The 13,567-nt window shown below is 37.3% G+C and overlaps 1 protein-coding gene across 1 annotated transcript in view; it reads left to right on the forward strand.

The window, feature by feature from the left end:
* The window catches only part of LOC118847257 (glypican-6-like), a 680,725-nt gene that overhangs the window by 268,260 nt on the left and 398,898 nt on the right, over nucleotides 1-13,567 (forward strand). The gene's annotated exons all lie outside the window — the stretch shown is intronic.

A 13,567-nucleotide genomic window follows, 5' to 3' on the forward strand; every position in this document is an offset into this window, starting at 1 on the left:
GAGGATAAGCTACTTCATATCCCATAAACCGAGATGATGAAAAGGGCTCCATATTTTAGCTAAAACATGAAAAGTGTCTTTCTTTAATTTGTTGAAGAAGGAAACAGAGTATGCTTGCATAAAATATCTTTAGAATCTCTGAAAGGTAGAAGGAAATGAGTGTGTGTGTATCTATGTGTGACTATGCATGTGATGGAAGAGGGGAGGACAGGAAGAAGGAGGGAATGTGGAAGAAGGATTGTGAATCACAGCCTTTCCTTGAGTCAGAGAAATCATTTAGTGAGATGTGCTGCCAAAAGATATTTCCCAAACAGCCGTCCAAGGATAAAAGGACAAATTTTATAGGCAGACTTCTCTCAGCAAAATGCACAGGGCCTTGAGAGAGTAAATGTGTTTTCTTCCCTTCTGTCAAATGGCCTTCAAATAAAAGTACTTCCAATGCATTTATTGCAATTACATGGTGACAAGTGGAGTGGTGCAAATAATAGTGGCATATTTTAGCCATTAATGTCCTTCATCATTTATGCAAACCTCTACACCAAAATGCATGTGATTCAGTGGGAGTTAAATCAGTTAAATGGAGGTGCTGTGAAGAAATATTTCCGAGATTCAGATAGAAGAGGAAAAAATTTATATGAGTTAGTGTCCGGGAGGGGGAGAGGGGGATGGAAATGCCCCAGATATGGCTAGGGAAGCTTGCCTGACAGCCATTCAGTACTATGTGTTGCCTGTTGATTACCACACATCTGTTTCTAGAAAGGCTAGGGGAGATAATTTTGAGTTCTGAAAAGTGAGAGTTTTAAAATGTTTGAATTCAAATAGCAATCACCTCCTACTGAAATCATGGAAATTATTTGGACAGAGCAAAAGGTACGATCTTAAAGATTCGATGTCCTTTTCTTCTCCCTATCCCCCATCTCCCACCCTGGAGCCATATCTAAAATTTACCCAGATTTTCATAGCAATGTAGGCCTATGGACTTGTAACCGTATGAGAATACCAATGAAAAAGAAAGTCCACTGATGGCCACACTCAGATCCACCTTCCTCGAAGTCATAATGCCTTTGTGAGTGAGTGAATGATTATTCACTTTAGTGACTTTATTGTGTGTAACCTTAGGCAAAGTCAGGTCATCCCTTGGTTTTCTTTCAATTTTATCATCTCTCAAATGAAAAGAGTTCAGCTGACCTAAAATTCTATGAAGATCTTCAGTGTCCTCAGATTCCTGACACATGGACAAAATGATACAATAGAGAGACATATACTACTTTGGAGTTTTCTAAATGCTTTCCCTAAAATTGACTGTCTCTTAAGGAAACAAGGTATTTATTATCATTCCCACTTAAAAAATGAGGAACTGGGGCCTAGAGAGGCGGTCATTTGCCTAAGTTCATGTGACTGACAATAGGTGGTAGAGCTAATGTCTCAGGTCTTGTGATTTGTATTGCAGTGTTCCTTTCACGGTACCATGATGCCTCATAATGAGAAATTGAAATGATGAGAATTATAGTTAACCGTATAGGCAGGGGTATGCTGGAGCCATTTGGAATCAAGAAAGTTGATTGTTAATTTTCATTGTGAGTATTTTGGCAAATGCTACAATCAGGGCTTCATTTATAGTTTGGTTGATTGTCTAAACTTAAGTAATGGAGAAAATGTTAATAATACAGATTAAACTTAGAAGTGTGAGTGGGTGTGTAAGTGAGGATGGGGAGGTATGCCACCCTGCAGTGAGCTGGGTGGTTAAACATTTACTAGCACACTTCATCTTACAGCCCTCAGATTTAAGTAGAATGGCTTTGATTAGTAGAAAAAAAAAGAATAATTTTTAAAACCCTCTTTCTTTGATGCACTTGCTTTACATCTGCTTTTAACCGGGTTAAACTCCATTGATTTATTTTGGAGTCAGGTAATCGTATCCTTACACTACAACTGAAATGACTGAAACCCAGCAAAATTTTCCTCAGATTGCCCCAAAACTCATTGTTGGAAGTGAGAAAGTCCCTGAATCCTACAAAGTTCTATTGCTGATGTCACATAGGCCTTGGTTAAGGACTTGATGCAAGAGTGAAAAAAAATGGACTCTTTTACCTTGATGTCACAATGGTTGAGCTTTCTCCTGGTTTGATTAACCAGCTGTCAGTCCCAAGTTCTTAAATCTCTCCATTAACTGTTTCCTAGGTACATAGTTTATTAGAAATAAAATGCCTTTTAAGTCTTTTGCCTTAATGATGAAATCTTGAAAATAGTACATTTGCTTTATAGAGAAATGATGAGTAAATGGTATAGGTAAGCAATCAGGCTTCTCTCCTGTGTGCCATTTTTTGAGTATCTTAATCCTACTTTAATGCATTTTCACATCCTCTCTTCCGCTCCCTATCCTTTCTTGTTAGTCCCTAGATGTTTCTGATCAGAAACTTGCCATTTTTCAGCTCTACTATGGCCTTGAGAGATGATCGCAAACACAGAACTATTATATTATGGCAAGATTTACTTTTTCCATATTCCTCCAGGTATAAAGTGCCAGTTCATTAATTCGCTACATAAATTAGTCAAATATGCCAACCCCATTTTACACAGATATAGTCAAGGATGACAAGGAAAATGTGCAATTGAAAAGATCAGAGTATGAATTAGTAATTCTACACTGATTATGTATAATAGCCCAGCCCTTGGTCAACACCTGCAACATGTCACCATTTTCAGGCCTGCCTCTTTGTCTCACAGAATACTTCAGTCAAATGGACCCACTCCTGTTGCTGATTATCATGCATGCCGACTATGTCTGCTATAGTAATATCCCAGTTTATACACTTTACATTTATAAAAATTATGTGCTCATCCAGAATGTTAACAATGGCAGGCAGTAATGTGTTCAATAAAATCAATGATCCAATTGACAGAACATCCTCATATTCTTTTGCAATGCCCTGAATAAATTGAGGCTAATTTGGAACCATTTAGAATTCAGCTAGTTTCTTGAACTTGTCAGAAAAAAGATAATTCATTTACAAAGTGAAATGTTTTAAATGTTTCAGTGTTCTAAAGCCCAGCTGTGTTCCATTTCCATTGGTGTTCTATACTCTTTTCTCAGCATGAACTTGGGATTTTATCCTAGAGAAATTCATATTTCTACTGGCAAGCCTTAGAAGGTGTTTTCCTCAGGCTTCTGCCAGTAGGCCCAAAACAGTGCTGTCTACAGAGTGGGTGCTCAAATAACCCTTGTTCATCAAACATTACAAGGAGAAAGGCACAACTCTTCACTTTAAAAAAAAAAGGAAAAAAAGTCCTCCTTTTATAAAGCTGCTGACAGCTCTGCTGAAGATGGAATTTAACCTCTTATTTTTGAGGGCTTGTAAAGCCTCAAGTTGCCTCTGCCAGAAACTGTCAGCTGCTTTCTAATAACATGTGGAATTCCCTCAGTACTAAACACAACCAAACTTCCACTTGCTGAATTAAAACGAATGGCAACCCTCCACGGAAGCACTGCTGAGCTACGAAAGATTGGAAGGAATGCATGAGTGCTTTTTAGTCCTGTTCTCAGTATTAGAAAATAGGCACTAGGGGAAAAAAATAATAATTTTTTTGCATTAACAGTCTCTGCTTAGGCAGACATCCCAAGTGCCAGGGTATAGCCATACACAAAAGATTCCAGCTTGGCTCCTGAACGTCATCTGAATGTTAGAAGAGCCTTTTTTTGTGAATGTTTACATTAAAATAAAACTGCTCTGAGCTTTTAGGAACTAACTGGGAACATTTTGTGGGTAGAAGTGGTTGTTTCAGGAACATCCTGTGACTATTTGGATTGTTTGGCATTGACACCTCAACTCTCCTGATAAGAATTGTTCTATTCGACAAGAGGCCGAGTTGCAGATTACCCCTAGTTCATAAACACAAAAGTCAAGGCTGAAATTACATTTATATAGCTATAATAAATCTTGCATTCACTTTAAAAACTGGGACGTGTAGAACAGCCTCCGCCAAACATCTGGTACCTTCTAAGATTTTATAGACTGTGAAAATTGGTTTAAAAAAAAGAGAGAAAAGGAAGGGGCAGCTGTAGCAACACCAAGAAGAGATTTTACCCATTTGTATCTGATTTGTATCATTTTAAACAATACTCTTTTATGATGTTACATAGAGTGCCTATAATTTTTCAATGGAAAATATTCTATTTCTGTTGGATAAAAAAAATGTAGGGGAGAGATAAGTTACGTGTACCTTAAAGTTTCATTTTCACTTTCCTTTATGGTGGATAGTAGCCTTTTCATATAGAAAATTTTTAAATGGCATGCCTGCTAAAGTTTCAAGACTCTTGAGAATGGTGGTGGTACAGGCAGACCTGGGAAATTTTTCATTTAAAAGGATTAAACACCCATTTGTATGAGCCTGTGCCAAATGCTATAAAGAGAATTATAGATATGATTTCTGCTCTTCAGTGGCATATAATCTGGTACACAAACAAAGGAACAGTAACAATGAATAAGCATATAAGCATATTTCATAAGTTTCTTTTTTCTTTTTTTTTAATTTGGACCAGTGATTTTATATGCATGATAAAGTACCAGTGTGGATCCTTCTTCTGGGGCACTCAAAGGTTTTGAGTTTCCCATAGTAACAAAACTAGTATTTTTTTTTCCTAGATAGAAAAGACTTGAATCCAAGTGCTTCTGACTTCAAAGCTGGCCCTCTTTCCATGCTATCACACTTGCTTATCATTGCATATCATATTACACAAATTATTTACATTCAGTGTAATCTAAGAGTAAATGCATCTGTAGCATTGTGATGATGGGTAAGGGAGTAAATGCCTCCACTTTTACTATGTAATGTGTCTGACTTAAGCAGTGGAGTTGGGAGAGATTATCAAGATTTTTTTTCAGATTAGTCCAGAAAGATTTCATAGAAGAGGTAGAATTTTAAATCAGCTTAGATAATGTAGAGTTTATGAGCTTATAGGGAAAGAGAATATATGCATAAAAATATGTTGTGAGAGTAAGTTTGGTGGTAGAAATAAAATTATCAGGAAAAAAAATGATGAAGGGATCTAGAGAATTTTAATGGAAAATTGACTCAAGAGTGATTGAATGTTCTCAAAAACAAAATCCTGGCAATATGAGAAGTAGCAAATATTTTGGATGAAGTAAAAAAAGACTAACATGTAAAAATATGTAGCTTCACAGGGAACTCTCTGATGATCTCAGGTTCAAAAGATACATAAAATATGGAAACAGAAACATATAAAAAAGAGCTACAGATAACAAAAATAGGCCAGACCTATTTTAAAAAATCTACAAGAAAAGCTTTAAAGTAGTCCAGATTTCATGACTCAGGCAAGTTACCTGCCAGGGTACTGAAAAAAAAATGTGTAAATATGTTCACTGGGACAGATCTTTGAAGAGTCATAGAGATTGGGAAGGAGCCAGGAGACTGGATATAGGCAAATATTTTCCCAATTTTTAAAAGAGGAGGCAATGGTGTGTTCCCTATTCCAAAGACCATTAGTTAAACTTCATTTCTAATCAAAATGTTAGACCACTTTATTAAATGGATAATTTTTGATTATTTAAAAAGGAAAGCAACAGTGACTAGGGGCCAACATAGGTTCAGTAAGAGTAAAACTAATCATATTTCTTTCTTTTTTTTCGTAGACCAGGGCAATGCTATATAGCTATAGATATAGAGCTATATGCCTATATATACCTATGTAACTATCTCTGTTTCCACAAAACATGTGACAAGGCTTTTCAGAATGTTTTTATGGGCAAAATTCAGAAATGTATACTAAATGATTAATAGAGTTAAGTGGTTTATACTGCTAGAATGACACTATGAAAAGACTATTGATTAATGGATAGGTATCACCTTGGATGGAGTTCCCTATGGCTTTGTCCTGCATTATGTTTTGTTCAACATTTCTATCATTGACTTAGCTGAAAACATTGATTGCATTTTTATCAAATCCAAAATTGACCCAGAGCTGGGAGAGATAGCTGATACCTAATAAAAACAAATGTGGGTTTAAAAAGGTCTCCGTAGCGTGGAACGTATTACATATAAATGTAATGTTATATACTTAGATTCAGAAACAACTCTGCAAGTATTGGAATATTAAACCATGGCTAGACAGTAATTTATATGAAAAAGACTTAAGGATTTTAGCTATTGAAAGCCCAATTTCAAGTCAGCAGTATAATGTGCCTGCCAAAAAAACAAAACATAAAAACATAACAAAAGATATTGCAAAAGTGAAATCAACAGGCCTCAGCAACAGATTACATAGGGAAGGTAAGAGACAGTGTAGATCTGAAAACAGCTTGTCAGGAGAGTGCTCCCCTGGATAATAGTAGGGAAGTGGGGGTGGGGGTGGCAGTTGGAGGGGTGACGAGGATTCAGAGAGAAAGATAAGGAGCTTTAGACATATTCAGTGTCAAATGTCTACTAGACATCTAGTGGAAAATGTCTGAAAGGCAATTAGAGATGCAAAAGTGAAGGTAAGCTGAGAGGTTAGGGCAAGAAAGGTAGATTTGAGAATCATCAGCGTAGAGACAGTCATTAAATCCATGGTGTCTGATGAGATCACCAAATGGAATAGTATAGAGGGAAAAGAGGGTCCAGGACAGACCCCTATCAGACACCTAAGGTTAGAGGGGATGATCGGTATGAGAATCCAGCAAAGGAGACTGAGAAGGAATAATCTGATAGGAGAAGTAGAAGCAGGAGAGGGTGCTGTCCCAAAATGCTAAGTAGAGAATATCACGGGAAAGAGGGTGATCAATAGAGCTTCTGAAGCTTTTTGGTCCCATTTCTGTATAATATGATAACTTGCTCAATAATGAAATTTAGACAGTACCTTTATTTACTTATTAATTACTTTATTATCTGGGTCTCCCTATCTTGGCTAGACTAGAAGTGGAATAGTCACTCCCTGGCCTCATCCTGCTACTGAGTAGCAGAGAAGCTTTGACCCTCTCCATTTCTGTCCTGGGCTGGTTCATCCCCACTCCAAGAAGTTCGCAATATTTAGTGCCCGACCTAGTGCAGATGCCTGATTGACTTTAGTTCTCCTGCAGTCAAATCACCTGAGCTCAGGTTTTCTACCAGCAATTCAACAATTCAGCCTCCCTGCAGTAGTAAAGAGTGCAAGCAAGTTACACTTAGTGCTGGCACATTGATTTTAAATTGAGGAACAAAGACTGAAAGGCATTATTTGGCATTATAAAATTTCGATGTCAGCTGAAAAGTATGGTTTTGCCTTCATGGGTTCCTCTTGTTGTTCCATCATTTCAGTTGTGTCTGACTCTTCATGACCTCTTGTGGGGGTTTTCTTGGCAAAGACACTGGACTGGTTTGTCATTTCCTTTTCCGGATCATTGTACAAATGAGGAAACTGAGGCAAACAAGATTAAGTGACTTGCCCAGGGTCACATAGCTAGTAAGTAAGTGTCTGAGGCCGGATTTGGACTCTGTTCTTCCTGACTTCAGGCCCAGAGTTTTACCCACTGTGCCACCTCGCTGCCCCCACATTCCTAGAGAAGAGAGAAAAAACACATTTGTTATCATCAGTTGAAGACTATCCCACATCCTCTTTTTTTCCCCTTTTTGTTCGTTGGTTCAGTATCTTTTCTTGATGATTATCATATGCTCTATTCCTTCTGGAATGCTGGCAGCATGGGGAAGCCATACCATCAACTCAGATGAAAAGAAGAGAGAAAGTTGAGTCTCATCCAAATGTCTAGGGCAGACTGCATTTGTTGTCATTCCTCTAAGTTGGGAGTGTAGTTTATTTCAGCTGAACTGTACATATTTTATAAACATTCTGAAGCAGTACAGTAGTAGAAATGCTCTGCTAGTATAAATGCATGTGGCTGTAAAGTAAATCCAGATGCTGACATTTCATAGCTTATGAATAGTCATTAAAACCTAGGTCTTTAGGCAGCCAATGTAGAGAAATCATAGAATAAAAAACTCATAGAAGGCATGGACTGAAATAGTTCTTGTAAATGAGCTAGTCCAACCCTCCCAAATAATTGAAGCCTGGAAAAGTCAAGTGACTATTCTTGCTATTAACTCCCCTATATCTCTTCTCCCTTTTCTGGGTAAACTCCTCAAGAAGGCTGTCTACAATCTATGCCTTCACTTCCTTTTCTCTTACTCCTTTCTTAATTCTCTACAGTCATCATTCAACTGAAACAGAGCTCTCCCAAATTTGATCCAGTGACATTGGTCTCCTCTAATGGCTTTTTCTCAATCCTCAGCCTTCTTAACCTCAGTGCACACCCTTTGATACTGTTGATCACCCTTTTCCTCCTTGACACTCTCTTCTCTCTAGATTTTCATGATGCTTTTCTCTTCCAATTCCCCTCCTACCTATCTGACCACTCTTTCTCAGTCTTTTCTAGATCTTGATGTGTCATGCTTATTAACCCTGGGTGTACCCAAAGGCTCTGTCCAATGCCATCTATATAATTTCATTTGGTGATTCATCAGCTCCTGTATATTCGATGATCATTTCTATACAGATGATTCTCAGATGTGTCCAAGGGCAGCTCGGTGGTGCAATGAATAGAGTGCCAGCCCTGGAGTCAGGAAAACTCAACTCTATGAGTTCAAATCTGGCATCAGACACTTACTGACTGTGTGGCCCTGGGCAAGTCACTTAACACTGTTTGCCTCAGTTTCCTCATTTGTAAGATGAGCAAGAGAAGTGTATGGTAATCAGGGCAGGACTTTTTGCTGTTCTTCTCTTTTGGGATGCGAAGCTATCAGGTGCCTTTAATGAGTCTGGCCTTTGTTTGAATGGGGTAGGTAAAGTGGGATCTTTTTGTTTTGGAGTGTTTCTCAGCACTAAGGCATTCCAGAGTTATTGATTTGTATAGGATATGTGCTAGAGATTGAAGGACTTTCCCACGCCCTAAATGCTAAGTTGGCCCCAGCCCTCCTGGTCCTGAACAGGGTATAAGAGCTCTGAGGTTAGCCTTTTGCCTTTGGGGATACACTCATTGAAAGAGTGTTGGTGACAAGACTCTGGGCAAGCAGTTGAAACAGCCCCCCTGGGTTTGATAACCCAGATGTTGGTGCTTCTCTGGTAATTACGTATTGCTATGGACATGGTCTGTGTTATTTGCTTCGTTTATAATGTATGCTTGTAATTTCTGTTTGTATTTGCTCTGAAGTTCAGGGTGCTGGCTTTTTCCCCTGAACTAAGTGAATGATATATGTATGTTTAATTAAACTGAGATTGTTAACCCCTTAAAGTTGCTTTCCTTAGAAAAGCAGATCAAAGAACCAGTGTTGGCAGCCCTTCTATATGCTGGCGTTATTGGTCTTCCACAGCCACAGTAGCTGCTAGCAACATTGTTGTCACAAGAAGAAAATGGCCAAAGAGTCAGACATGACTGAAAACAATTGAACAGCTATCTTAAATTCAAAATTGAATTAATTTTCTCTGCCTCCCCCCAAAATAACCTTCCCCTCTTCCTAACATCCTCTATTACTGTGGAAGGTACCATGATCCTCCCTGTCACACAGGCTCACAATATAGGTGTCATCTTTGACTCCTTACTCTGTCATCCCCCATATCCAATATTCTGTTGTTTTTACCTTGATAACATATGTCATATATATCTCCTTTTCTCCTTTGACTACCACTCATCACCTGGTGTAGGCTCTGATCACCTCATGTTTGGACTATTGAAAAAACTTCTACCTGGTCAGGCCTCTCCCCATTCCAGTCTACCCTCCACTAAGCTGTCAAAATGATCTTCCTAACGCACAGGTCTGACTATATTAACCTATTCTATCAACTCCAATGGATCCCTATTGCCTCCAGAATTAAATATAAAATCCCCTCTTTGGCCTGACCCATTCCTACTTTTCCAGTCTGCTTACATCTCATGCTCCCCAGAGTACTCTTAGGTCCAGTGACATTGGCTTCCCTGCTGTTTCTCTTAGGAAACGCTCCATTTACCAGTGCTATGCATTTTCACTTGCTTTCCCACATGCCCAGAACACTCTCCCTCCTCATCTCCAGCTTTGCTGACATCATTTAAGTCTCAACTAAAGTCTCACCTTCTGAAAGAAGTAAATTTCCCAATTAATGCTAGCATCTTCCCTCTGGGTAAGGTCACTCATATATCTTATTTGTACATAGCTGTTTACATGTTATCTCCCCTGTTACACTGTAAGCTCCCTGAATGCATGGATTGTCTTTTACCTTTTTTTGTATCCTCAGTATATTTCCTGGAACACAGTAAGCACTTAATAAATGCTAGTTAACTGACTGATTGACTGATCCAAGATCATATGACTAATTAATAGCAAAAGCAAGACTATCATCAAAGTCTCCCAATCAAGGGCTTTTTCCATAGGATGTCCCTTTTCCCTAAAGTCCTCCACCCCCAAAGAAAGAGAGAATAATTTTAGATATTATTCTAGTTAATTATATTAAATGATATTCTCTTGTTAATTAATATTAGATAGAAAGGATATCTGTCATGGATCTTTTCCCTTATTTTTTTTCATGGAACTGGAAGCAATCAACAAACAGTAATTTTAGTTTTATGACAAGTGTGTCTTTCATTTTTTATTCTTCTTCTTCTCTTCCCTCAATTTCTTCTCACCCATTTGGAGGCTGCCACTTCTGACTATTTCCTCCGTTGAATATTAATGCACTTAACTTTTGATAAAGACATATATGTGTGTATACATAAATATATATATATATATCTGTCATTTACTATATATATCTGTCATTTACCATATATATATATATATATATATATATATACATATATATACACACACATATATATCTGTCATTTACTTTATTGTGAATGTAGGAGAGTTCTCAGATAAGTGAGAAGAAACCAAGATATTACTTCCTTCCAAAAAGGCAGTTGAAGGGATGTCAATAATTACATATTTTTTCACCTCTGCAACATCCTCATGTGGGAGGGAGTAAGGTATAAGATGACTGGAAAGATAGGAGTAGGCCACATGGTGAAAGGCTTAAAATGCCAAACAGAGGATGTTATGTTTGTTCCTGGAGGCGATAGAGAGCAACCGTATTGAATGAAAATTTTGAAATATGTGAAATAATTCAAAAGGTAGCCTTGCGTTACATGTTTTGACCATATTTTAACTTCACAGTTACCAAAATACTTTGGGGTGTACTCAAAGTAGTTAGATTCATCTAATTTCAAAGCAGAAGAAACACTAAGAAATTAGCACTAGTTTTAAATGCCATAAGCAAAGTAAATTTTCATAAGTCATCTCTGGAAATGAAAAAAAAAATTCTTTTTTGTTGTCGTAATTCATCCCAATTCTAATATTATTATGAAATTTCTCTGTACTCTAACACAGTCTCTCCTAGGAATCCTTATTTCCAGGAATATGATAAACAAAATTACTCTCTTTCCTCTGTGGCCTTATATCTCATCAAATTCAATGACTTGACCTTTCGAAAAAGAAGTTACCTCTAAGTTAATTGTGCTGACTGAAGTGTTTAATATTCAAAACATTTTAAAGAAAGTCATTAGGGTTTCAGTGACTTGGGGATTTCTTTGCTTGTTAAGCGCATTGGCTCTAAATTACAACCTTGGTGTCATCCTTGGAGCTGAGGAAAATATTATAAAAATAAGAATGCTAACTTTCTCATTTAAAGCAATGGCCCCTAACACAAGAGACATATTTGGATAGGGTAACAGACCTTTACATGCTAATAATAATCCATAACTTTGGGAAGCTGACACAGTTCTTTCCCAAAGAGCAGATGTATAAAAGAAAACCATCCCATTATAAATGTATTATCCTGAGTCAATGTGGATCAGTGGAAATCTCTTTGCATATTTGAAATAGAGGAAAGCATGCAATTGCCCCTATGGAGATGAAGTCCTTCATTCAAAAAGCTCCATAATGTTTATTTCTTGTCTGTAGTTTAGTAACAAATTCTTTTAATCTCACCTAAAACTGCTGGGGCAGCAAGAGACCAAGGTTTCTTTTGTAAATGATGGTATCTTAGCAGAGCACTGAACAATGACTTTTTGACTGTTGCAACTGTACCAGAAATATGTAAAGGGGAACTTGGGGACCAACATTAGAGAGGGAAATGAGTACATAATTAGGCATGAAATAATTATAATTTTGAACTATTTCAAGCTAGTTCTCTTTGAAACTGAAGTATGTAAGGTATTGTCAGAGGACCAAAAGGATAGGAGAAACACAGTGGCATCTTCACTGAACATGCATGTATCACCAAGTGTGTCACCTTATTTGGAGCTCATTCTGGACTTCTCTGATTTTTTTTTTTACCTAAAAATAGCAATGCAGTATTTTCTTATTTATGGCAACATATTTGAATTTAAGGTCAATTAAATATGGTCTGTTATAATGCACTTACTCTGGTTCTATGGTTCTGAATTATTCCCTTCCAAAATTCATCATTACTCCTATGGTTCTTTTTCCTCTGAAATAAAGTCTCGTCTCAACAATATGATAATATAGTGGGAGAAAAAGCTCTTCAAATGCAGGGACTGTTTGGTAATTTTGTCCTTATATCTCAATTATATTACTCTCCTGTTTAAAGTACTGTAATAATTTCTGAAAGGAAATTATATTGGGTATTTCTTCACTAGGATTATAGCCTTACACATAGCAAGCATTTAATGTTTGTTGAGGTCAGATTAGAAAACATGAACAAAGGTGAGAAAACGTGAAACATGGTCAAGTAATTGGGAGTTTGAGCTACTAGCTATAGTATATGTGGGAGAGTTGTAGAAGATAGACATAGAAAGAAAGATTGTGATTAGAGCATGGAAAGACTTGTATGTCAGACTAAGGAATTTGCCTCAGTTAGGCAAGCAGTGGGGAACTACCGGTGGCTTTTTTTTTTTGTAGGGAGGAAGGCAGGGCAATTGGGGTTAAGTGGCTTGCCCAAGTCACCAGCTAATAAGTGTGTCAAGTGTCCCAGGCCAGATTTGAACTCGGGTCCTCCTGACTCCAGGGTCATTGCTCTACTCACTGTGCCACCTAGCTGCCCCCTGCCGATAGCTTTTTGAATAGGAGGTGGCATCAATAATAATTTCTGTACAGCCTTAGGTTATCAACAAATAGTTTGTTAATGGAACTTATTCATTGCATTATATAAAAATATCAAACAGATATATTTTGTAAGAACCACAAGTAGCCAAGAATACTATCGCCATTAGTTATTCATATCCTATGACATGGGATGGGGAGGGGAGGAAGTTTTCTAAATTTTGTACTGACAGACATCTATTGTTTCCTTAAAAATAAACAGTCATAGAACTCGATCATCAGTGTTTCCAGGATAATTTCACTGGGAAGTTTTGTAGTAAGTAACCCAAAATTCAAAATAGACTTACGGGTAGGACCTGATATCTCGCTCTTTGTATTATCTAAGTAATATTATTTACTGTTAGTGTGTTTTGGGTATATAGTTTCTGAATAATTAGATAATAGTTATGAAGTCTCTTGAGGAGAAAATAGAATAATTTTGGAATAAATCATTAGTAATCAGCTATTCTTTATTCATTGACATCTCTCT

This window comes from Trichosurus vulpecula, chromosome 4 (assembly GCF_011100635.1).
Source record: "Trichosurus vulpecula isolate mTriVul1 chromosome 4, mTriVul1.pri, whole genome shotgun sequence".
Lineage (NCBI taxonomy): Eukaryota > Metazoa > Chordata > Mammalia > Diprotodontia > Phalangeridae > Trichosurus > Trichosurus vulpecula.